The sequence below is a fragment of the Otolemur garnettii genome, unplaced genomic scaffold (assembly GCF_000181295.1).
Source record: "Otolemur garnettii isolate 467f Iridium unplaced genomic scaffold, OtoGar3 scaffold00010, whole genome shotgun sequence".
Lineage (NCBI taxonomy): Eukaryota > Metazoa > Chordata > Mammalia > Primates > Galagidae > Otolemur > Otolemur garnettii.
The window spans coordinates 4,875,939-4,900,759 of NW_003852405.1; the positions used below are offsets into that span (position 1 = coordinate 4,875,939).

Genomic DNA, 24,821 nt, shown 5'->3' on the forward strand with positions numbered 1-24,821 from the left:
AGCAAGCAATTCTGAGTATTTTTTCTTTAATAGCAACTTTGATCTCTTATAATTTGACTAAAACAGTAAATTCTATGGTTTATTATTCTGTCACAGTATATTCAAAATAAAGCAATTCATGGTTGGACCCATTTACACAGTTTTGATAGATGCATTTACACAATTAGGCTGGGTGTTTATGCTTCATATTCTCATTGCATAAACAGTGGCACAGAAAGATCCTTGATCAAAGACGTGAGGAACAAAAGTTTTGCTGAAATGAATGCTTGATGGGGAGGAGATCCTTAGTTCCACTTCTTCATAAATTTAATTATTCTACTTTGCCTGATGTCACAGAGTGTCGAAGGTAGTCCAGATCTGTGCTTTAAGGGGTCACCTTTGTGGAACTTTGAAGGTCTATGCATGAAACAACTTATAAACCATTATTTGTATTTCCACAGTGGGGAGCCTTGCTCTAAGTCGGAGATAAATTGGATCTGCACCTAATTATTTCAAAATTTGGGGCGCATGTACACATTTCACATTAATGAGTGAATGTTAAGGGTCTATTACAATTTGGGCATTGTGTTAAAAATCACGGACGCTGACATCATTAGGACAGAGATCTTCATACAAGGGCATATGATGTCTCAAGGTAGACCCAGAGAAGTAAATTGTTACTTATTGTACTCTGTAATAGGTATGGCCACGTTCAGTAACAGTGCTGTTGCGGTAAGGGGCAGAGTAATGGAATGGAAACATTAATTATGGAGAAAACCCTGGGACAACTTTGTGTCTTTCACAATTTTTATGTATGACATCCCTAATATCGAAAACAAAAGTAGAGCTCCTTAACTTCTTTTAATATATTATGAAATGTATCTTGTATTTTAGGTAACTGTACATGACCTTGGCCACACTGAAGTATCATCACCTAAAATCATTTCCCCAATAGTGTATGTGGAAGAATACAGGATATTTGTCTGTCCCAGTCACAATCAAAGGTGTGCATATATTTTATAAGCTGAGAGAAAGATCCAAGATAATTCTGGCTCCTTGTCTGCACTAGTCAGAATACAGAGTAAATTCTTAACTCTGATTTATTATAATGCAACTATAACACTCAAAAGATAGAGATTTGTTTTAGTTTTTCTACGCTCCCAGTCACCCAAAGCTTGCTGTTTTTTATGGGATTGAAATTTAAATGAGACAGTGGAAGTGAAGGGTTGCATGATTAGCTCTCAGATTGCCAAAAATACTTGCTAAATATAATTCATTTAAACAGCTTAGGAGCAAACGAGTCAGAGTAGGAATGATGGATGTAAAGATGTATAAAACTTAAAGTAAAAAATCAGAGCGCTGAAGTTTTAGGAGCTAAACTAAAAAATAAGAAAATAATAAAAATAAGCCAGCAGTGCTTTAACCCTAGACTAGCATTTTAAAAGAATAAGAAAAAAAAAATGGAACATGTTACAGGAAGTTACGTTTGGCCTCTTGAGATTACAGGGTATCAAAAACACTTAATTCTGTCTTGTCTTTATGGTTATGAAATGGGGAAATTCTTACTCTCAACACATTATCTTCAATATTCTCTCTTCCTCCCCCTATCTTTTTGTCTTTCTCTTACAACATTTCATTCTTTGTGTCATCAAGATCTTCAAACCTTCATCTGTTGAATTAATTTCTTTCTCCCATTTTATTTCAGTCTACCCTCTTTTCCCCTCTTCAAGATTAAACTAGCTTCTTATCATTGTTCATAGAATCTCTAACTTCCTTATCTTTTTCTGTTGCCCACTATGCCCAATCGCCCACTAGGAGTCACCTCCACATGGCAAAATATAGACCTGTGATGTCCCAAATTCTTCTGATTACCTTTCTCAGTCTGTTTTCTTCCGCACTTACCTGGGTCACAGGTGAGATGTCAGCAACCTATTTATCAAATTCAGCTTCTTATGAGACCGTACCCTCTTGACTTCCCCACAACACTAGTAATGTTTTGTTTCTATAAACTTTCAAGTCTACATTTTCACAGTTCTTCTACCTATACCATCAGTAGCTTTAACTTTTCTGTTTGTTCTTTTAAAATACTCTTCATAGTATCATTTTTCTCTTCCCTACCGCCTCGGTACCTTTAAGGTGAGAGTTTAAATTACTTTCTTACTCAAATATCTCTTCAGTATTCATCCCATTCATCTTGACACCTTAAATTCGGACTTTCATATGGAAGACAACCCAAGAAAATCTAAGATGACAAAATTAGGATGTGAAATAATCTGAGAATAATTTATTGTCATGATTGTAAGAACTAATTGCTTAAAAAAATTATCCTAAAAGAGAAAAATTGTGCCTTCTTTTGGGTTATACAACTTTTAAATCTTTATCTCTTTCACTAATAATGTTTTTTTCCAAGATCCAATCTCATATTCCCAGGTACATCATATATTTTTCTATCTAGTTGTATTTTGTCACTTCTCAATTGAGTTCAGCCTCCTCCCATTGTTCCCTCAAATCAGCTTCTATTTGTGATTTTATATCTTTGTTTTTTTTTACACTCCCTTCTATTCATCCAAAATGAAAAGTGTAGACTCATCTTTGATTCAATTATCTTCTTTGTCTTTTCAGATAGCTGTAATTTTCCACATATTAGGGATGATTCTTTTCCTTCATTGTGTATACTATAATCATTTTATCAATTTTTATTCTCAATAGTCAAGCTAAAATTCTTCTTTATCAATCCAGGGTGTTTTTACTGTTTTCATTATGGTATTTTATCTCTAATTTATCCTGAACATCTATTTTCTTTAAGTGCAACTCTCTATAATTTACTCCAATACTCACCACAATGAGTCACCACAATGAGTGACTCATCAGCAGGGCTGGCTCATGTGTGAATTGTGCATCCCGGGGGCCTTATCATTAGAAGGGACCTACACTTGGTTTAATATTATTCTATAGTCACCCTGAAATTCTTACTTTTTTTTTGTGGAGACAGACCCTCAAGCTGTCCCCCTGGGTAAGAGTGCCATGGCATCACAGCTCACAGCAACCTTCAACTCCTGGGCTCAAGAGAGTCTCCTGCCTCCGCCTCCCAAGTAGCTGGGACTGCAGGCACCCGCCACAATGCCCGGCTATTTTTTGGTTGCAGCCATCACTGTTGTTTGGCGGGCCCGGGCTGGATTCGAACCCACCATCTTAGGTGTATGTGGCTGGCACTTTAGCCACTTGAACCACAGGCGCTGAGCCCTTACTAACTTTTTTTTAAAGACAGAGTTCTCTGCATTTTTAGTTTGCTTTGGGTCCTGACAATCATGTAACATCCTGTTTCCAATGACAAAAAATAAATTTGCTCTTAGCCTCTTGTCTGCAACTCATAGCCTTACATACCCAATACTTACCCAGCCCTAATTACAACTCCTCCCTTACCTCTTCAGTAAAACTGGACTACTGGCTAAATAAGTATGTTCCAGATTTACCTAATTATGTTCTACCTGTGTTCTTATTATCACTTGATACATGCTATACTCTCAATTTAACCTTTCAGAATCTTACCCCAATTCTCTTCTCAATGTTTGGTTTTTCTTATTTTTATTCTCTGAGTCCCTGCAAAGTTGAACAATATGTCTCCCCTAAAATTTATAATGATATATTTATCTTTTAAGAGCAAACATTTATATTTCCTTTAATTTTTCTTTGGGTAAATATTTGTTATCCTTATCAGACTGCAAATTCCATGAAGATAAAGATAAACTAATTTATCGTACAGAGTTCAATAAATACTTATTATGTACATTTATTATATGAAATATAATAGGGTATTTTTAACTACTTTATGCAATAAATGATATCTTTCAGTTTGGTTGTCAAGACTATTTCTCATCTCATAATAAAAGTGTGTGGGCACATATATGTTGTGTGTGCTTATATATGTTATGTGTGCACACCTATATGTTGTGTGTGTACATATATATATTGTGTGTATGTGTGTTTGGCTTTACTGATTCCCTATTTGTGTAGTTTTTGCTTCTAAATGGAATGAGGGAAGGACAGAAATCCAGGACACAATAAATTTAAAGCAGGCAAACTCGAAATATACAGGAGAGAGAGGGAAAAGTAAAGAAGAGGGAAAAGTGAGAATATAGATACAAACACATCAATTCTGCTGATTAACATGTATCCTTGTTGTAATCATTACCCTTTCTGACACTACAGAAAGGTAATAGATCTTTTGATGTGCCTGATCTGCAACAGCAGAATGAGAATTTAAGAAATAAAGCTGGAGATGGTGTAGCTAGCCTCCAGCGTTTTGTTTATGAGAGCATTCATTCGTGTCTGCTTGGGCTTGCTGAATACTATCTATCTGTCTTTCAGGCATAGATTAGGCAATGAAATTTTGTTATATTGGTCCTTTCAGGTTTTCAACTGATTCAAGAATATCTAAAAATGTCTTTCTATAAGTTGGTTATATTTGTCAAAATTTTGTTGGATGTATCAGTGGTTCTATTATTTTGATTTTATTTTAAACATTGTAAGATGAAGACGGTATAATGGAGAAAAAAAAAAAAAGAAAGTGAAGAACCAAGAAAAGAATAAGAACAAAAAAAGTGAGGAAATACATTTCTAGCTGCAGCAAAAGTTAAATATCATTCAAACCATTTCCATCATTTAGTTTTGTGGGTCTCCTCATTCTGCATCCACTACTTTTCACAGCATAATTGCTTAAAATATTTAATTGTCAAGAGCCAAACTATAGCTTTTATTGAAATTTCTGTGCCTATCAAATGAAATCCTCTTTCTAACATATAGTGTGTGAATGGAATAGAGCAACATGTAAAAAAGAAAAGATTATTTGTGAGCAGGGTTAATGTAGATACATAGCACCCTCAATGAGCATGTTTTTATTTTATTCCTCCAGGCAATGGATATTTCCTTGCAAATACAAAGAGGGGAGAGTAAAATGCATTTTGAATTTCATAAATGCTTAACCTGTACCTCTTGGACATCCTAGAGAAGAAATACTAGAGCATTAGAGAATATTAGCCCTGGAAATTACCTCATTTGTCCTCCAAATTTACTAGCAAAGGATGAAACATGAATGTAAGCAATTTTGCCTCCTTTTTTCTAATACTTAACCTTCACTTTATTCTAATTGCTTCACCTACTATGTTCATAACAAACTGAAATAATAATGATGTTAGTTGGTATAAATGAATGTATAATGTATATTATATATAGTTCATTTATTAATTATTCTATCAACTGTCATTTAAACATCTATTGAGATTTATTATTATGCTAATTATACAAAATTGATGTAGCAGAGTTTCAATGTGTTCAAGTCTGTCTTGTCCCTATTTGTCTTTTTCTGATGTAGCTAATAGAAGCTAGAGCGCAAGTCATCCATCCATCAGCCCATCTTCACCATTCATGCACTGTTGTGAACATCTGCCTAGTGTCAGATCCCACAAGGATGAGAAACCAACCAAGGTGCAGAGGCTCTTAGCTCCTGATCTTGTGGGTTTCAGTGGCATGTCCATACAGTTCTTTCAACCATGACCTCTAACTCTGTTATTTTACCAACAGCAAAATTTCACTCAAAATCTTTTTATACCCTCTGGTATATAAATATGACCCTTTCTCTTATCCTTCTAGCTCATTACTTGCATTCCAGTTTTTCTACAAATTCTCAGCTACTATTCTTTAATATTCATCCTTTCTCTAGTCTCTAACATCCCATGCCCAGGTTTTCCCTGAATAGCTTAAATTCCAGCCTAACAGGAACTTGTAAGTGCCATGATCCAATATTTTTCTACAATATTCTTCTACAAAAACAATTCTAGTAAAAGCAACTATCCAGTTATTTCATGACTTTCCAAGGGCAGTTGGGCACGTTGGAGAGCACCATGTTGACTATTAACTTTAAGTTTAGTTAAGACCACACATTTCCAATGGCACCAACATTATCCAGCAATCCTACTGTATATTCCCCCATGACATGCCCTCCTACATAGTAGTTAAGAAGCTTTTTTCCCTACAACATTCAACCATTCACCTTCTCATTCACAGCTGATTATGGAACTTAATAACAAAGTACAGTTAATCCTTCAACAGCATGGGTTTGAACTGCATGGACATACTTACACGTGGATTTTCTTCCACCAGTGCCACCCTGAGACAACCGGATCATCGCCTCCGCTGTGTGCACTTCCTAGTCTACTCAAGGTGAAGATGACAAGGATGAAAACTTTATGATGATCCACTTCCACTAAAGCATAGTAAGTATATTTTGTCTTTCTTATGATGTTCTTAATAATATATTACTTTCTCTAGCTCATTTTATTATAAGAATGTATATAATATAGGTAACATACAAAATATCATTAATCAGTTATTTATGTCCCTGAAGGACCTTCTTCTGGTCAACAGCAGGCCACAGAAATTAAAATTTTACATGGAATTTTAACCATGTGGAAAGGCACCACTTCTAACCCCAATGTTGTTCAAGAGTCAATTGCAAAACAAGAAGAAATATTCTCATCTTCTCAGAAGATTGCCCACAGACAAATAATCTGCTCTTCTTTCTTTGATCATAATGAATGTTTCTGGCCCTATCTCAGTCCAGTCTCTCTCTCAATGTGCACTAGATCTTATAATGCTTGCCTAGTCAAAGGATTTTTTATTTTTTTATTTTTATTTTAAATTTATTTTTCTTACATATACATGTGCATATTAGGTTTCCACTTTTGCCTTCACAGAATTAAAAGGCTAAATTTAATAACAATAATAATGTTTAACATAAGGACTGAGAACAGTTCTGTTTTGGAAAAGACATACTTCTATCTGACAATGGGAATATTACTTTCTTGGCATTATTACTATTATTATTGCCTAATATTTCTTTGCATCAATCGTCTGATTTCTTTTCTGAATGTACTTATCTTCTTTCGTTCTTTATGAGGTTTTTGTTCTTAGTCAAAGCATTTGTACTTTCTCTCGTCATCATCAACATTTCCTCTCTACTGAATTGTTCTCATCAACATACATACATGTTGTAATGCAGACAGTTTCCATTTTAAAGCAAACAACTAATCAGAACAAAAAACAAAAAAAACACATTTTCCCCATATGTAGTCCTCTTCAGCTTCCTCTACCTTAGTTCTTTTTCTTTTGCACAAAACTTTTTAAAGAATTAATTGGATGTGTTTCCTCAGATTCTATTTTCACTTGAATCCACTTTATGTCCTACTAACATATTGAAACTACTCGTGTTAACAACACCAAAATTTTCCATCTTCTTAAATCTAGTGATTTTTATGGAATTTCCTTTTTCTGTGAAGGAATTGGTTTCATCAGTTTCTGAAACTTTCATCAGTTTCTCCTTGTTGATATACTCTCCTCATTTTCACTCTATGACAACCCTATCTCCTGACTTCCTTCATTTTCTTCTGTATTTTGTTGTTGTCATCTTCATCATCATTTCCATAATCTCTGAAAGTACCACCACTTAAATCCTATCTTCAGATCTTTCCCCTCCTTATTTGCACATTTTCCCTAGGGAATCTACCTTAGTCCTATGGGTAGGAAATTCCAACTTTGTGTGGATGACACTAATATATAAATACTTAGATTTCCTCTTCCCTGAACTCTAGCTTTCAACTTGCTAGCCCCAAATTAGCAAGCTCAACAAGGAACACTTTTTGTGTGCTTCTCCCGATTCAACAAATGCGTCTTTCCATTGGACTTCATTTAGATTCAATCCTTTATTATCAGTAAGAGATATAAAAAAAAAATGTAAACTTCGTTGGACCTTAAATAGTTCTGCCAGTAGACTGCTTTTTCCTTCACCTTAGATACAATCAAGAAGAATCATTGAGAGGTAGATAAAGCTCACAATAGTCACATAAATTTCTACAGAATCATTTTTATATTTAGTCCACAAAACTCCTTGTAACATATTCAGAACATTAAAAAATATGAAACTGAATAAGTATTGATAGATTTTTTTTCCCAATAAAAATCACTGAGATTGCAGACAAGACAGTGCCATACAAATGGTCCATTTGAGGGAGAACACTGAGGATGTGGTATGCCAAATAAATTACTTTAGGAAATATGGAAAGGGAGACACAGTTATAAGGTTTGTGATTCTGGTTGAAAGATCATAAAGAGTCTTATATAAAGGTGTGATAAATACTTATCTCTTCATTGGCTTAATAACTCTTTGCTAAATTTCCACTACTTTCATTAAAGTGTGCTACTAAAGTTGTTCTACCCACAACTGAGTTAGACATCAGCAGAATGTCAATTTCAAAATAATTAGTTAACTAAAATATTCTGAATTCATCATTTTCTAGTTAAAGCTACAAGACAACCTCAAGCTACTGGCAGATGGGTTCTCAGTGTTATAGGGAGAACTATTTCCCCCAGTTTCCTAAATAGAAATGTGCTGGAGTTGGTGGTGATAACATTCTGCCTCCCCATAGTGTAGGAAGCAGAGAATTGTGGTTTAGCAAGAATGCTTTCATACCCCCAACTACTTCAACTTGAAATTCCAGTAAAGTTACTTTATTTGGTTACAAAAATTGGCTTTTTCAAGCCAGAATACCAGAACTAATTTTTGTATCCTAAATATAATTTATTATGCCATCAGCATTATCTTGGTACATTGTCCAATGGTTACATAATAATGACGAAGCATCCCATGGACAGAGTTGCATCAGGCTTCTATAAACACAATATGTCTGTAGGCTTGCATAAGCAATAATTTGCAAGGCCTAGAAGCAGGGGACTGTGGCAGTCCTTGGCAAAGCTCTTCCTAGCAAAGCTCTTTAGAAATACACAAATAAACCAATGGAATACAGGGTACTAAATTAATGCTCAGCAAAGATCAAAACGTATATAGAAAATTGAAATGTTTTTTATATAGTAAAGAAGACATAATAAAAACGTGTTTATTTTCTTCATCTGATTCAAAAACTTAGGTTGCGTTGGATAATGGAAGGGAAAAATTTAACTCCTGAAAGATAGGAAATACCAATGCAAGTTTTGAGACTAAGGTTGCTTGGTTAAATTTAAACATATTTCATGTCTAATATATTTGCAAGTCTGAATTAGTAACTCTCACTGAAACTTGATTGCATGGCTATAAAACTGACTTATTAATAGACATAAGAATCAATAACTCCTTTTTACATAAAAACAAATAATGTGTGTGAGTAGCTGAGTGCTATATTTTATGTTTAGCGGTCTGTCTCTCTGCAAACAGTCATACATCCTCTAGACAGTACTTCCAAGTGCTGGAATTTGCAATTCAATTGTGGAATTAGTGGATATTGAGAAAGATCAAGGAAAAGGAGAATTCTCAACTTAAAATAATCTAAATAATTCCTTCTGTATTTTTCATATAGTAAAATATCTTAGGTACCCTGAAACATTTCAAAATACTTTGCTTCTCATGCTTTTGTTTTTTAAATAGAAAAAAAAATTAATAATAGCTATCATTGGTATTATCAACATAAAATATTTTCATTTTTCTTGCTAAAGAATATTTCAGAAAAGTTTCTGTATGCACACAGAAAAAGTCTCCTCTGTCTCCTTTTCTGTATCTCCCCATTACAGCAGAGAAGGAAGCCAGGGACCCTGACGTTCTTGCTCTGGCAAACTGAACCAAGTCTGAAATCTCATGGCCAGCTCATGCCTATTACTCGATTAGTCTTCTGTTGGTTTTCTAACTCAGCTTTCTGAGATAAAGATAGTCTATCATCAGATAATCAATGACTGAAAGTTTTGAAATATTATAATCTTTCATTCTCTTAATAGTAAGTCGATCCATTTCTGATACTATGTTTTCAATAGGAAAAAGTGTGTTGAACGAATTCAAATGCCTTTTCATTATCTGAACATTAAAATAGTCCTCTACTTGAACATATTGGTAGAAAAATTACATCAAAAGAATCCTTTATTCAAGTACATTTAAGCTTATAAAATAAACTGTACTTAAACATCATGTTTTATTGTTTATATATCTTTTAAAATTTAATTAGTGATTTTATATGAAAATACTTTCATTGACTGGTTAGTAGCTTTCTATATGTGAGAATTTTATCCTGTTTTGATGTGAGGTTTATTAAAGCCTAATCCATAGGTAGATCATAAATAACCATTGGAGAATCTGTTCAACCTCCAACTCTCTACTTCTAACCACTCTCTGATTTTAGTCATGGACGTTTGGTTTACATCACTTAATTTGTCCACAATTTTTTGGATTAAGAGTGACTAGCAGACCCAAAGTGGTCCATTAAGATTTTCTCTCTTGAAAATTTAGAAATGGAATTTAAAGGCATTAGTTGATTTTCCTGACTTCCTGAATTAGGGCACACGCATTAAGGGTCTGATACCACCTAAGAAACCCTCAAATATTGAGGGAGAATGTGCCGATTTTCATTTGGCTATATAAGTAAAGGCAAATATATTTCAATCTTCCATGTGCCAGATGAGGCCGTAGACTAAATTCTCACCTTTGGAATATGCATATCTTGCCCTTAAGACATTATTTGAGCCTACGCCTCCATACATCCCAAAATGTTGAAACACAAAAATACATACAGTTCAGCCTGAATTGTGGAAGGTAATATCAGTGGCTATTAAAAAGAATATGAGTTTTTAAATGATTGCCAACTTGAGCTGCTCACTTTGGGACTTTAATATTTGAAAGGAAAAGAAAATCTGCTTTTTTCTAAGCTACTTTACTTGGACCTCTTTTTAAAATAGCAGCTGAGCCTTTATTCTAAGTAGGTTAAGCCTATGAAGTAGTAAATATTATTAGGTAAAAAGAAAGTAGAAAATGAAGCAGACTGAGACAGACATAGAAGCTAAAAGGTACGTGAATCCAAACAGAGAATTTGGGCTCTACATGGTAAGGAGCTTCCTCATAGTCTCTGCAGGTTATAATAAGTAACCTTCTTATACATTTAAACTAGATTAAATTTTCCTTCCAAACAATTTTTAAATAAGTAGTCCCAAAGCCTGAGATTGCAAGTAACAAACCCCAGAAACATACTTGGATGGAAAGGGAATGAAAATTCCTCGATCTTGGCATGTGAACCTGAGTACATATATGCATTAGCCATGTATCTTCCTATTGCCTTTTGGCATCCAGTTGATATGTCGTAAAAAGTAACACTCAAAAGACTTTAGAAGCCAGGTATAATCAAAATGTGTTGGTTAGATTTTAAGTAATTCATAGTAGAAAAAAAAATATGGCTAAAGTCCAAAGCTCCTTAGCTGGAAATAGAAAGGAACAGAGAAAAGCCTATCAGTGCTCTGGAATGACTGAGATTTCCCAAAAAATGAGATTGATAATAGTTATCATAATAACATGCATGTTTTCATGCATGATTCCTCAGAGGGAAAAGCTTTATATGCATTATTGGAGGTAATTTTCACAAAATTTCAAAAAGTAGATTCTTCCATATTCCTTTGTGTGTCTGAGCAAACTGAAGCCCAGAGTGTTAAGAAATTTGTTCAAAATGTTAGGAATAGATTTCATTCCAGTTCTGCTTTATGTCACAGCTACTGAACTTTTAACAACTATGCTATATTTGACATTCCCAAGAAGTCAAACATGTGTCTTACTGAATTGTAGTCAAAATTGTCCGTTTCTATTTGTATCTGTGGACATGTTGATTCTCTGATGGAAAATGAATAAAATCTTGAAAACTTTTCATGAAGAAGGTTATGAGAAGTGATGGAAACATGAAACAATAAGCCACAAAATACTTTCTCTAACAAAGGTATAAAATGTGGATTAATCCATATTTTATTATTAAAGCATATTCTATCACTGTGGCTTACACAAGGCCATTATGAAACATCAGCTCTGGTCATTTTGCCAGAGCTGACATTTCATAAGACTACAAATTGCCTCACCTATGTTTTTTTTTGTTGTTGTTGTTTGTTCCATACAAAACAAAGAAATATTTTTTCCAGTTCTTCAGGTGTGAATGGTATTTTAATGGAGATTGCATTTTATCTATAGATTACTATCTATAGACATTTTAACAATGTCGATTCTTCCAAGTCAAGAACATGATATGGTCTTCTATTCGTTAATGTCTTCTGCTATTTATTTTATTAGAGTTTTATAATTCTCTCTGTACAGGCCCTTCTCTTCTTTTGTTAGGTATATTCCTAAGTATTTCATTTTCTTTGAAGCTACAATAAAGGGCATTGTATCTTTGATTAGCTTCTGAACTTGGCTGTTGTTGGTGTATACAAAAGCTAGTGACTTGTGGACATTGATTTTATACCCTGAGACAACACTATATTGATCACTTCCAGGAGTCTTGTGGTTGAGTCTCTGAGGTTTTCTGTAATACTGTCAGCAAAGTGGGAGAGTTAGACTCCCTTGGTCCGCATTTGGATGCCCTTTATATCTTTCTCTTGTTTGATTGCATTGGCTAGAACATCCAGAATTATGTTGAATAGTAGTGGCTATAGAGAACAGCCTTATCTGCTTCCTGTTCTAAGTGAAAAAGCTTTCAGTTTTGCTCTAGGCAATAGGATAGTAGCTATGGGTTTGTCATAGATGGCTTCAATCAGCTTCAGAAATGTGCCACCTATACCTATGTTCTTAACTGTTTATGTCGGAAAAAGATGCTGAATTTTTTCAAATAATTTTTCTGCATCTATTGAGAGGAGTGCATCAAATTTGTTTTTGTTTCTATTGTTATGGTGAATTACACTTATGGATTTGCATATGTTAAAGCAGCCTTGTGTCCCTTAGATGAAATTTACTTGATCATGATGCATGTTTTTTTTAATGTGTAGCTACAATCTATTAGATAAAATATTATTGAGTATTTTTCATTCATATTCAACCGAGAAACTGGACTGTAGTTCTCCTTTTCAGTTGGGTCCTTTCCTGGTTTGGGAATCGAGGTGATGTTTGCTTTATAGAACGTGTTGGGGAAGGTTCCTTCTTTCTCAATATTTTGGAATAGTTTCTGCAGTATAGGTACAAGCTCATTTTTGATGATTTGAACAGAATTCTGGTGAAGTCATCTTCCCAAGCTTTTTTTTTTTTTATTGTTGTTGGAAACTTTTTGATTGTTTCTGCAATCTCAGTCCTTTATATTGTTTTGTTCAAAATATCTATTGCTTCCTTTTTAAGCCTAGGGAAATGGTGTGATTCCAAGTATTGTTCCATTTCTCCACATCGTTGAATATCTAGGCATAGAGGTTTTTGTTGTAGTCAGAGATAATCTATGTATCTATGTAGTATCAGTTGTTATTTTCCTCCCTTTCTATTCTGATTGAAGTTATTAAAAATTTTGCTTTTCTATTTCTAGTAAATCTGGCCAATTGTTTATCTTTTAAAACCCAACTTTTTGTTTTATTAATTTTCTGAATGATTCTTTTATTTTCACTTTTATTTATTTCAGCTTTAATTTTGGTTATTTCTTTTCTTATTTTAGGCTTTAGATCAGATTGCTTTTCCTTTTCCATTTCCTGAAGATGATTCATTAGTTTTGCTTGTTTGTTTTTATTAAGTCATAGCTGTGTACCTTAATGCAATCATGGGGTACAAAAAATATGGAACACTTCACGAAATTGCATGTCATCCTTGCACAGGGGTCATGCTAATCTTCTCTGTATCATTCCAATTTTAGTATATGTGCTGCCAAAGTGAGTACGATTCATTAGGTTGTTGATCTGCTTTTTTTCTCTTTCTCAGATGTCGGCATCAAATGCAATAAATTTCCATCTTAGGGCTGCTTTTGTGTCCCAATGGTTTTGGTAGCTTGTGTCTTCATTGTTGTTATGTTTGAAGAAGTTAATGATTTCCTTCTTCATCTCTTTCTCAACCCAACTGTAATTCAGCATAACTTTGGTTTCCATGTCTGTGTACAATATAACTTTTTTGGGGAGGTGAGTTCTATCATATTGCCTTGTGGTCTGATAAGATACAAGGTCTGATTAGAATTCTTTTGATTTTGTTGAGTTTTGATTTGTGTCCTAGGATATGATCTATTTTGGAGAAGATTCCATGTGCTGAGGAGAAGAACACATATTCCTTAGCTCTGGGATTGGGTGCTTAATAAATATCTATTAAGGACAATTGTCCTAGGGTAGCTTTTATGTTCTGTGTATCTTTGTTTAGTTTCTCCTTAGAGGATCTGTCAAACTCTGCAAGAGGGTGTTAAAATCTCAGTTATTTTGCAGTCATAGGATATCATGTTGCTCAAACCAATTAAGGTGTGTTTCACAGATCTGGGAGCATTTAAGTTGAGTACATAAATATTTATAATTGAAATATCTCCTTGTTATAATGTTCTCTTGAGCAGTATGAAGTGTCCATATTTGTCTTTTTTTACTTCAGTTGCTTTAAATCCTTTTGTATTTGAAAATAAGTTTGTGATCCTTACTTTCTTCTGATTTCTATTGGCCTGGAATATTGTTTTCCATCTCTTCACCCTGAATTTTGTTTTGTCCTTTGAGGTTAGACATAGTTCCTATAGACAACATATGGATGACTTATACTTTTTCATGCAATCAGCCAGCCTATGCCTCTTCAGTGGGGAATTCAATCCATTAACATTTATTAAGAGAATTTTTAAGTGTGGTGGAATTCTATTCATCTAATTTTGTGAAAGTTCATTGCTTAGTTTTATCCTTTGCATCATTGTGGATGCTAGGTTTTGTCCTTTAGTTTCTGGGTGTTTACTTTGCTGGTGGTCCAATGTTATGCTAAGCATAGAGAATAGGTCTAAGTGTTTCCTATAGAGCTGATCTTGTTGTGGCAAATTTCCACAATGTTTACATGTCAGTAAAATATTTTATTTCTCCATTAATTTTAAAGTTTAGCTTAGCAGGATACAGACTTCTAGGCTCAAAATTGTTTTGCTTAAGAAGATTAAGGTTGATGACCACTCCCTTCTGGCTTGAAAAGTTTTGGCTGAGAATTCTGCTGTCATCCTGATGGATCTTCCCCTATAGGTCAATGGCGCTTATTCTTGGCTGCTTGCAAAATTTTCTTTCATTTTGACTTTCAACAGATTTGTGACAATGTGGTTTACAGAATTTCTGTGTGTGTTGAGAAGACCTGGGGTTCAACATCACTTTGAAAGAAGTGTGTTGGATTGTTTGGTGATGCTTGGGATATTTTTATTTCTGATATTCTCTAGTAAGGCTTCTATTCCTCTGTGGTATTCTTCTTCTCCTCCTGGCATACCTATAAATCATATGTTTAAATGCTTTGTGAAGTTCCATAATTCTCTGAGCTAACGTTCTGCTTTCTCTCTTTTCTTTTCTGCCTCTTTAACTATGTGATTTATGTCAAGAGCTTTATCCTCTAGTAATAAATTTCTTTCTTCTTCATGTTATGATCTTTTATTGTTACTTTCTATCACATTTTTAAGCTCCTTTGTGGACTCCATCAATTCTTTAACCTCCACCATATCCTTTCTATATTATTCATATATTTTATCCCTCATTTGGTTCTGTTTTTGGATTTCCTTTTGGTTGTTTTCCAGTTTACCAGCAATTTTGTTCATTGTTTTTACTATGTATATTTAAAATTATATTTCTGTCATTGGAAACATTTCTTTATAGGTGAAATTATCAGGATTCCTTGGTTGTTCCTGGAACAAGTTGCCAGGATTTTTCTGTTGGTTCTTCCTCAAGATTGTTTTCTTCTTATCCACTCTTTCCCCCTATTTTGTCCTTTCACGTCCTCCTTCCATTTATATTTCCTTGTCTCTGTGCTTAGTGTTGCAGTGCCTTTTTATTATAGAACAAAAGGAAGAGAAGAGCGAAGAATAAGAATGGAGAAAATAATAAAAAAGGGAAAAGAAAAAGGAAAGAGAGGGTTAAAGGGAATATTGACAGAAAGAAGACAAGAGAGTGAGAGAGAAAGGAATAATAGTGGTGTTCAACACGGTGCTTTGAGCCACATTCACAATTCTTGGCCTCTGCATGGTTGAGTTGTGTGGGTACCTCAAGGTCAGGAGCTCCTTACCAACCTGAGCAAAAGCAAGATTCCACCTTCACCAAATAGAAAAGAAAAAGAAAAAACAACAACACACAGCAGTATGTCATGTCTCAGTGGAGACCTACTAATAATGTCCTTCCAAAGGCCCAAGCTGGAAAAACCTCCTACCAGGGGATCGAAGCTACCTAGAGCGCAGCCAAAACGGTAGCACCCCAACCTAGGCCTCTGAGTAATGCTCAATCCCATAAATAAAACAAAGATTGAGAAAGAATTAAAAAACTCAGAAAAAACAAAAACAAAAACAAATAATAATAATGATGATAATAAAAGTATATGAAGAAAAATAAAATTATGTCAAGTATAAAGAAAAAAGATGGGTATATATTGCAGTTGTTATTTGAGAAATTTATGTGGGAAAGATAGGAAAAGTAGAAAAATTTTTACAAAAAGAGACAGTAAAGGAGAAAAATGGAAACAAAAGAATAAAAGAAGTTTAAAAACCATAGCAAAGATGTAGTACTTACTATTACAGAAAGTAAAATTGGAAAAACAAAAATACAATAAAATGAAAACAAACAAACAAAAAACCTGAAGGAAAAAATAAAAGAATAATAGGAACACAAAAACTGCATTAAAAAATGGAGCCCTTACTATTGAGGAAAGAAAGATTGAAATATTATAAATACATAAGTAAAAAAAAGAAAAATCTAGGGGAAAAATATTCAAAAGTAATTTTTAAAAAGGAAAAGGAAAAATATATATGGTTAGCCATATATTGCCTAGACAACAGGTGAAGTTCCAGGGTATGAAATGCTACTCACAACATTGATATGGCTATATAAGATGGAGGCTAGAAGCCTCTATCTAGCTGAGAGACCTGGTCCCTTCTTCATGATATCTTTACCCTCATTCCCTGCAGGGGTGGGAATCTGAGGCTCTCATCAGCATACCTCATGGTCATGCCTTTACCTTTCCAAACAGTGTCCCTTAAACATGCAACAGCTTACTCAAGAAAGCATTTTCTGCTCCAGTCTCCTCACAGGGGCTGCCCAGCTCAGCATACATGCCAGAACTGGCCTTGCACAAGACCTCTGTACGCTGATACTGTGAGGCAGATCTCCTACAATGGTTTCACCTGGCCAGCAGCTGAACAACAAAAGCTCTGCTCTGCCCAGTGGCTTAGTCCCACCTTTAGCATGCTGTTCAAGAACACTGGCTTGCCCAAGCTCTCCCAAGGTAACTCCAATAATTGCCCAGGTCCAAAAAAGAAAAGAAAAGAAAAGAAAAAGGATTAAAGAATGAAAAGAAAAAAAAAAAAGAATGAAAATAAAAGACAGGAAAGAAAAGAAAAGAAAAAAGGCTTCTCTGTCTGAAAACTGCTGCTAACTGTGCCAGCACAAAAGTATTTGCCTTCTGAACTGATTCTCCACTGCTCCCAGCCCCTTTGTTGGCTTCTAGAGTCCCCTGCTGCCTTCCTGTGCCCTTGTAGTGATGTTTCCGGTCAGGACTACCCAGCCAGAAGTGGATGGAGTCCTTTCTCCCCAGTCTCATTATGTGTGCCTGCAAAAGATAGTTGTACATATTAAACATTTGAAAGTTACAGCTATCAGAATGCAACTTGTGTGTGTGTGTGTGTGTGTGTCTGTGTGTGTAGTACTTGGTCTCATCAGGGTTCTGTTATAACAAAAAACAAACGAACAATACCAGAAACAAAATATCTCCCTCTCCAATGCAAAGATACGAGAGGAGAAAAGGCCATGTTTCTTCTTTTTTTTTAAATTTAATATTTCTTTCATTAAAGCTCAATATATGCAGAACTCCCTCTGGCAGGCTTTTCCTGACACCCATAGGCCTTCTGTCTCTCCTCTGTATTCCTGTACCATTTTCTCCTAAAATACTTTCCACTGTCCGATACAATTTTTTTGGTATTATTAACTTTTCTTTGCAAATAATGATAGTTTACTGAGATCATTGTTCATCTTTGTATCCTAAAGTAGTATCCAATACATAGTAGATTCTAAAATATAGATGAGGAGGAGGAAGGCAAGAGAGAAATAAATTGAAGAAGGAGAAGAATGAAAAGAGAGTAGTTGACGAAGCCCTGAAAAAGAAAAGTACATCTCTACAGGAAGTGTTGGAGATAAATAATAAATCAATAATAATTAGGATCTAGTACATGATAACATATCATATAACATAACATACAGTGCTGACTAAGGACATAGCCAGGTTCTTTTATACATTTAGATCATATACAGCTGGAGGTTAATGCAAAGAGCAGAAAATCAGCTGCATATATCATAGCTATATTTTAAATATTAAATTTATTAATTCATCATGCTTTCTATTCAGGACATAATTAAGATGTTTCATTTTTGTTGTTGTTGTTCATTTCCCATTTATTTATGATTCTTGGGGCAATGCCATCATTTCAATATGAAAAAAAGCAGCAAGTTCAACACAAATAGAAATCCAAAGTGTAGTACTGGACAGAATCAAGGGTAGGGAGAAAGGCAACTACAAAAGGAAGAGACAACGTGTTGCCAAAAAAGAGTGTGTGCCAGTCCTCTCTCTGGGGATTGATTCATTTGGTTGGCAGTGCACACCTTGCCACATAACTCAGGGATGTTATTACTTTTTTGTAGGTACAAAGAGGTGGAGATGTGGAGGGCATTTCTGGGAGGTTAGGGATCAAGGCTACTCTCTCTCCTCTTCTGATCCCATTCTCCAGTTAAAGGAAAGGAAAGAATCTAATGTGTGAGTGAGGAGTAGTGTGACAGAGGAGCGTCCACTTGACAGAGTGGGGCAGAACCTTCCAAAGAACAGAACTTGGAGAGAGATTTATCATGGAGATAATACTTTTAACATCTGCCTTCAACCTGAGAGATGGAACCTGCAAATCTTTGGAAATTATCCTTTAAGTGATTGTATTTTCTTCTCCCAAACTATTCTACAATGAAAAAATCCATCTGTTTCTTTGAAGTGACATCTGTCTGGTACCTTCTAACCCATTCTTTGCCTTGTCACTACTTGGGCTTAGGATGATGGTCGTCATTTGTATTTTCAAAAATTTTGCATACTCTGATTATGCCATATCTGAGAATATAGATATTAATGTTCATTTTCACTATTACAATCACATCTAATATTCCTTTGAACATTCTCTATAGGAGTGAAGTCTTATCTTTCATATTCTGCTAATCTTTCTCACCTGCTTCACCTAATTAATGTGTCCATCCATGAAATTTTAACAGATTTGTCTCTATTTAGATATGCCTCAATCTTATAATTTAAACTGTTATAAGCTCATCTTCCATATGTAGTTTCTGTCCTTTTTAATGCTCTATTAATTCTAATTACAGCTGCACAATTAATTTTTTTCCTCCCTAAGCTCACGTTACATCAGTTACTTAAAGAACAATTTTCTGCTCAAAAGAGAATTGGGCTGAAACTGTTATTTTTTGCATCTTTGAATTTCTGTTGAATGGCTCCCTTATATCTAGTTAACAATCTGTGTCTGCACTCTTAGAGGTGAACTGCGACCTTTCCATGCTGCCATCTGGGCCTTGTTCCATTTTTAAATCTAGGGCATTTTCCCATTTGACTCCCTTCTGAAGCGATGTTTTAAAATTTGAAGTTCAAGCATGTGAGTTATTTAATTCCTTCAAGTAATTAAAGTTAAAGCACGTATTTTCCACCTTGTATTGTATGTTTGCATTTATCTACATGCTGGACACAGCCCACCTTGATTTTCTTTTAGGAACTTATTTCCTATTATTCTGAGACATAGGGTGAGTTTGAGCACACAAAAGGTGAACAAAATTTAGAATGAATTAAATGGGACTGCTATCAAAATCATTTTTGTAATTGTACTATAATGTAGAACAATTTCTGGAATGGCTGTATTGATTTTTTTTTTCCTGCTGCTGTAATAGAATAAAGGAGGTGGATGAACCATTGCAACTTTGTCGTCTTCTGCAGGTGAGAAGACTGTTACTGGTTTCCTTTAACAAAGAGCAAAGTGGGGAGGGCTGGGCAAAATGATGGACCAGAGACATCTCCTGACCAACTACTTGCAGTAAGACAGGGGAAATTAGACTTCAGCAACCTCTGGCTGGGGAATCTACCTGGAAACATCACTACAAAGACATGATGAAGCAGTGGGAAACTTCAGGAGCCACTGTGGAGAGCTGGAGCTGCGGAAACCAACACAGATGGCAGGTGTTTGCTATGGGCAGAGGCCAGCTGGTTGGCCAGCTCTACTGTAGAGGACTCTGGGAAGGAAAGGGCTGTCTTGAAGTTTTGGGATTTTAGACTGGGATGGTGCTGGAGCAGGGTGTAAACTTGAACAGCATCCAGTGGCTACGGATGTTATGTTGGGTGGGATTGTTCACCCATCAGCTTGGCTGCTGGTGGGGCACTGCCATTGTGGGAAGGCTGCATACACAAGAGGAAATCTGTGAGATACTAATGCATGGCCAGCTGTGGAGCGCCTGCTGAGCTCAAGCATCTATACTTGGGGTGAATTCAGTTGCTTCCACATTCCCTAGGAGGGCCACTTTTTTTGTCAGGGAGTAATGTTTGACAGGATACCTGGGAGGTCTGGCAAGAGTGTTGGGAACACTGTCTCCTGGTGACTGAATGCTGACAAAGCTAACAGGCCCAGATTGAGGGCAAAGGAGCCAAGAAGACAAGATCCCGTCTTCTGGGTGGCGCCTGTGGCTTAGAGGGTGGGACACCAGCCCCATATACTGAGGGTGGCGGGTTCAAACTGCAACAACAACAAAAAAATAGCCAGGCATTGTGGTGGGCGCATGTAGTCCCAGCTACTCAAGAGGCTGAGGCAAGACAATCACCTAAGCCCAGGAGTTGGAGGTTGCTGGTTGCTGTGAGCTGTGTGACACTACCGCACTCTACCTAGGGTGATAGAGTGAGACTCTGTTTCTACAAAAAAAAAAAAAAAAAAAAAAGAAGAAGAAGAAGAAAGAAAAGATCCAGTCTCCTTTGAAACTAGAAAGTCGCTTCCAACCCCCATAATATACAGTAAATCCAACGTGTATTCTCCATCTCCCAACACCACTGTGTCAACTGGTACCCAGGCAATATATTATAATACACACACACACACACATTGTTTTACATTTTTTACTTCTTTTTTTTTTTTCAAAGTTTTATCCTAAGTTTTTTTCTTTCCTTTTTTTCTGTTTTATTGTTGCACTCCCCTTTGGTTTCGTTGTATTTTTATTTTTTCATTTTTTCTTTTTCTTTTCTTTCTTTCTTTCTTTTTTTTTTTTGAGACAATCTCTCTTTTTTGCCCCAGTAAAGTGCCATGACATCACACCTCTCAGCAACCTCAAACTGTTGGGCTCAAGCAATCCTTTTGCCTCAGCCTTCAGAGTATGTGGGACTACAGGTGCCCACCACAATGCCCCCACTATTTTATAGGGATGTGGTCTTGCTCTTGCTCAGGCTGGTCTCAAACTTGTGACCTCAAGTGTTCCACCCACCTCATATTCACAGAGTGCAGGAATTACTGGCATGAGCCACTGCCGATTTTTACTTTTTTCAATAGCAAGGGCTCCTCCATTTTTTTGTTGTGTTTGTTTAGCAGCTTTTATCCTTTTTTTCTCTCTTATTTATCTCCTTTCTCTTTTAGTAGAGATTTCTCTACTTTTTGCATCTTTCCCACAGAAATCTCCCATACAACAGCTGAGATATAAACTTTTTTCTTCTTTTACTTTACATAATTGTATTTTTAATTTTCTTTATCTATCTTTATCATTTTGATTCCTTTGTTTGCTCTTCTCTGAGGATGGGAAATCATGGCATTGAGCTGGCTGGGGGGTTCACGGCATTGGTCTGGCTGCAAGAGGCCATAAGCTCATGTTCTAGGATGTCTTTCTAGCTTTGTCCTTAGGAAAGAAGGTATTGTTAAATACCCAGTGCAATATATTGCTGATTTATTTCTATATTTGGCATAGGAAGGTTCTTACTTTTGCCCAGGCTGGTAAGGAGCTCCTAACTTTGAGGGACCCACCCAGCCCAGCCCTCACAAATTCCTAGAGCTACAGGTGTAGTTAAAGCACCCTGATGAACACCGCCATTTTTCCTGCTGCTCTCTTTCTCTCTTACTATCCCTTTTTTTCTCCTTTTCTTCAATTATTTACTTCTACCCTTTCTTTTTTTTTTAAAATTACTCTGTATCTTCTTTTTACTTTATCCCTTCTTATTCCTTATATTCCTTTTGGCCTAATAGCAAAAGGCTACATTTAACTTAACATAAAATAATTTTCAGCCCAGAATTGAATATCCTGATAAACTAAGCTTCAAAATTGATGGAGAAATAAAATATTTTACTGACAGGCAAACAGTCAGAGCTTTAGATAAGCTCTAAAGAAACTACTTAAAACTTTTCTCCACTCTGACCACCACAATGGACCACCAGCTAAGTAAATACCCGTAAACTAAAGGTCAAAGCCTAGCTTCCACAATGATGCAAAGGATAAAACTAAGCAATGGATTTTCACAAAATAAGATGAGTAGAATTCCACCACACTTAACAATTCTCTCAGTAAATGTTAATGGCTTGAATTCCCCATTGAAGAGGCATAGGCTGCCTGATTACATGAAAAAGTACAAGCTATCCACATTCTATCTCCAGGAAACACACCTAACCTTGAAAGACAAAAGGAGAGTCAGGGTGAAGAGATGGAAAACAATAATTCAGGCCAATGGAAATGGTCAAGAGAACAACACAATAAGAGGCACTTTCAATTATAATATTTATGCACCAGAATAAAATGCTGCTAGATTTATTATACAGGCCTTGATTGTTCTGAGAAATATGATTTCCCATAACACCACAATATCTGGAGACTTTTAACTCTCCTTTGGCATAACTGGATAGATCATCTAAATAGGAACTAAAGAAAGATATAAGGGACTAAAATGAGACTGTAGAACACATAGTCTTAATTGACATATACAGAATATAGTATCCCAAAGCTAAGGACTATATGTTCTTCTTGTCAACCCATGGAACATTCACTAAACTAAATCATATCCTAGGTCAGAAATTAAACCTTAACAAAATCAAAACAAATGAAATTATGTTCTTTATCTCATCAGACTACTAGGAAATAAAGGTGGACCTCAACTCCAACAAAAATTTTCTTTCAACACAAAGGCATAGAAATTAAACAATCTTACACTGAATGACCATTGGGTCAAGGAAGAAATAAAGGAGGAAATTATTAAATTCTTCAAATATACCAACAGTGAGGTACAAATTGCTAAAACCTGAGATACTGAAAAAGTAATACTAAGAGAAAATGTATCATATTAGATGGCTACATCCAAAAATCAGAAAGAGAGCATATCAACAACCTAATGAATCACCTTAAGGACATGGAAAATGAACAGTAATCCAATCCTAAGCTCAACAGAAGAAAAGAAATGACCAAAATTAAATCAGAAATAAATGAAATTCAAAACAAAAGAATCAGTTGGATAATTAATGAAATAAAAAGTTGGTTCATTGAAAAGATAAATAAAATTGATAAAACTATGGCCAGATTAACTGGAAACAGAAAAGTAAAATGTCTAATAACCTCAATGAGCAATTAAAAAAGAGAAATAGTAACTGATACCACAGAGATACAAGAGATTATCTCTGACCACTACAGGAAACTCTATGCCCAGAAATTTGACAACGTGGAGGAAATGGACCAGTACCTGAAATCATATCATCTCTCTAGACTTAACCAGGAAGCAATAGATCTCTTGATCAGACAAATATCAAACACTGAGATTATAGAATCAATAAAAAAGCTTCCAACAACAATTAAAAAAAGCATTGAACTAGATGCTTCACACTGGAATTCTATCAAACAAAGATGAGCTTGTACCTGTATTGTAGAAACTATTCCAAAACATTGAGATGGAAGGAACTTTCCGTAACATGTTCTACGAAGCAAACATCACCCTGATATCAAAATCAGGAAAGACCCAAACTAAAAAAGAGAACTACAGTCCAATTTCACTAATGAATATTAATGAAAAATACTCAGTAAATCTTATCCAATACATTACAGCTACACATGAAAGAAATTATATATCACAATGAAGTAGGCTTCATCCCAAGGACACAAAGCTGGTGTCACAAAGGCAAATCTATAAATCTAATTCTACATATCAATAGAACCAAAGACAAAGACCATACGATTCTCAAATTAGATGTAGAAAAATCATTTGACAAAATTCAGCATCCTTTTCTAATAAGAACACTTTTGTTTATAAGTATGGGTGGAACATTTCTTAAGCTGATTGAAGCCATCTATGACATACCCACAGCTAATATCATAATAAATGGAGTAAAACTGAAAGCTTTTCCACTTAGAACTGAAACCAGACAAGGATGTCCACAATCACCACTATTATTCAACCTTGTGTAGAAGTTTTAGTCAATGCAAGTAAGCAAGAGAGCGATATATATAAAAGGCAAGCAAATGGGAGAAGGAGTTCAACTCTCCCTCTTTGCTAATGATATGATCGTATGCTTAGAAAACCCCAGAGACTCAACCATAAGGCTCCTGGATGCAATCAAGAAATACAGTATATCTCAGTATATAAAGTGAATGTCCACAAATCAGAGCCTTTGTATATGCTAATATCAACCTTATCTAAAAGCTAATCAAAGATACAATTCCCTTTACAGTAGCTTCAATAAAATAATTTCTTAGAAATATACCTAACAGGCTCGACGCCTATAGCTCAACCGGCTAAGGCGCCAGCCACGTACACCTAAGGTGGCGGGTTCGAATCCCCAGCCCGGACCCGCCAAACAACAATGACG

General features: G+C 35.4%; 1 non-coding gene across 1 annotated transcript; it reads right to left on the minus strand.

The window, feature by feature from the left end:
* Positions 1 to 13,563: 13,563 nt before the first annotated feature.
* LOC111723346 lies at positions 13,564 to 13,670 on the minus strand. The gene has a single exon (XR_002771910.1). It is a non-coding gene; the product is annotated as a U6 spliceosomal RNA (small nuclear RNA).
* Positions 13,671 to 24,821: the final 11,151 nt, after the last annotated feature.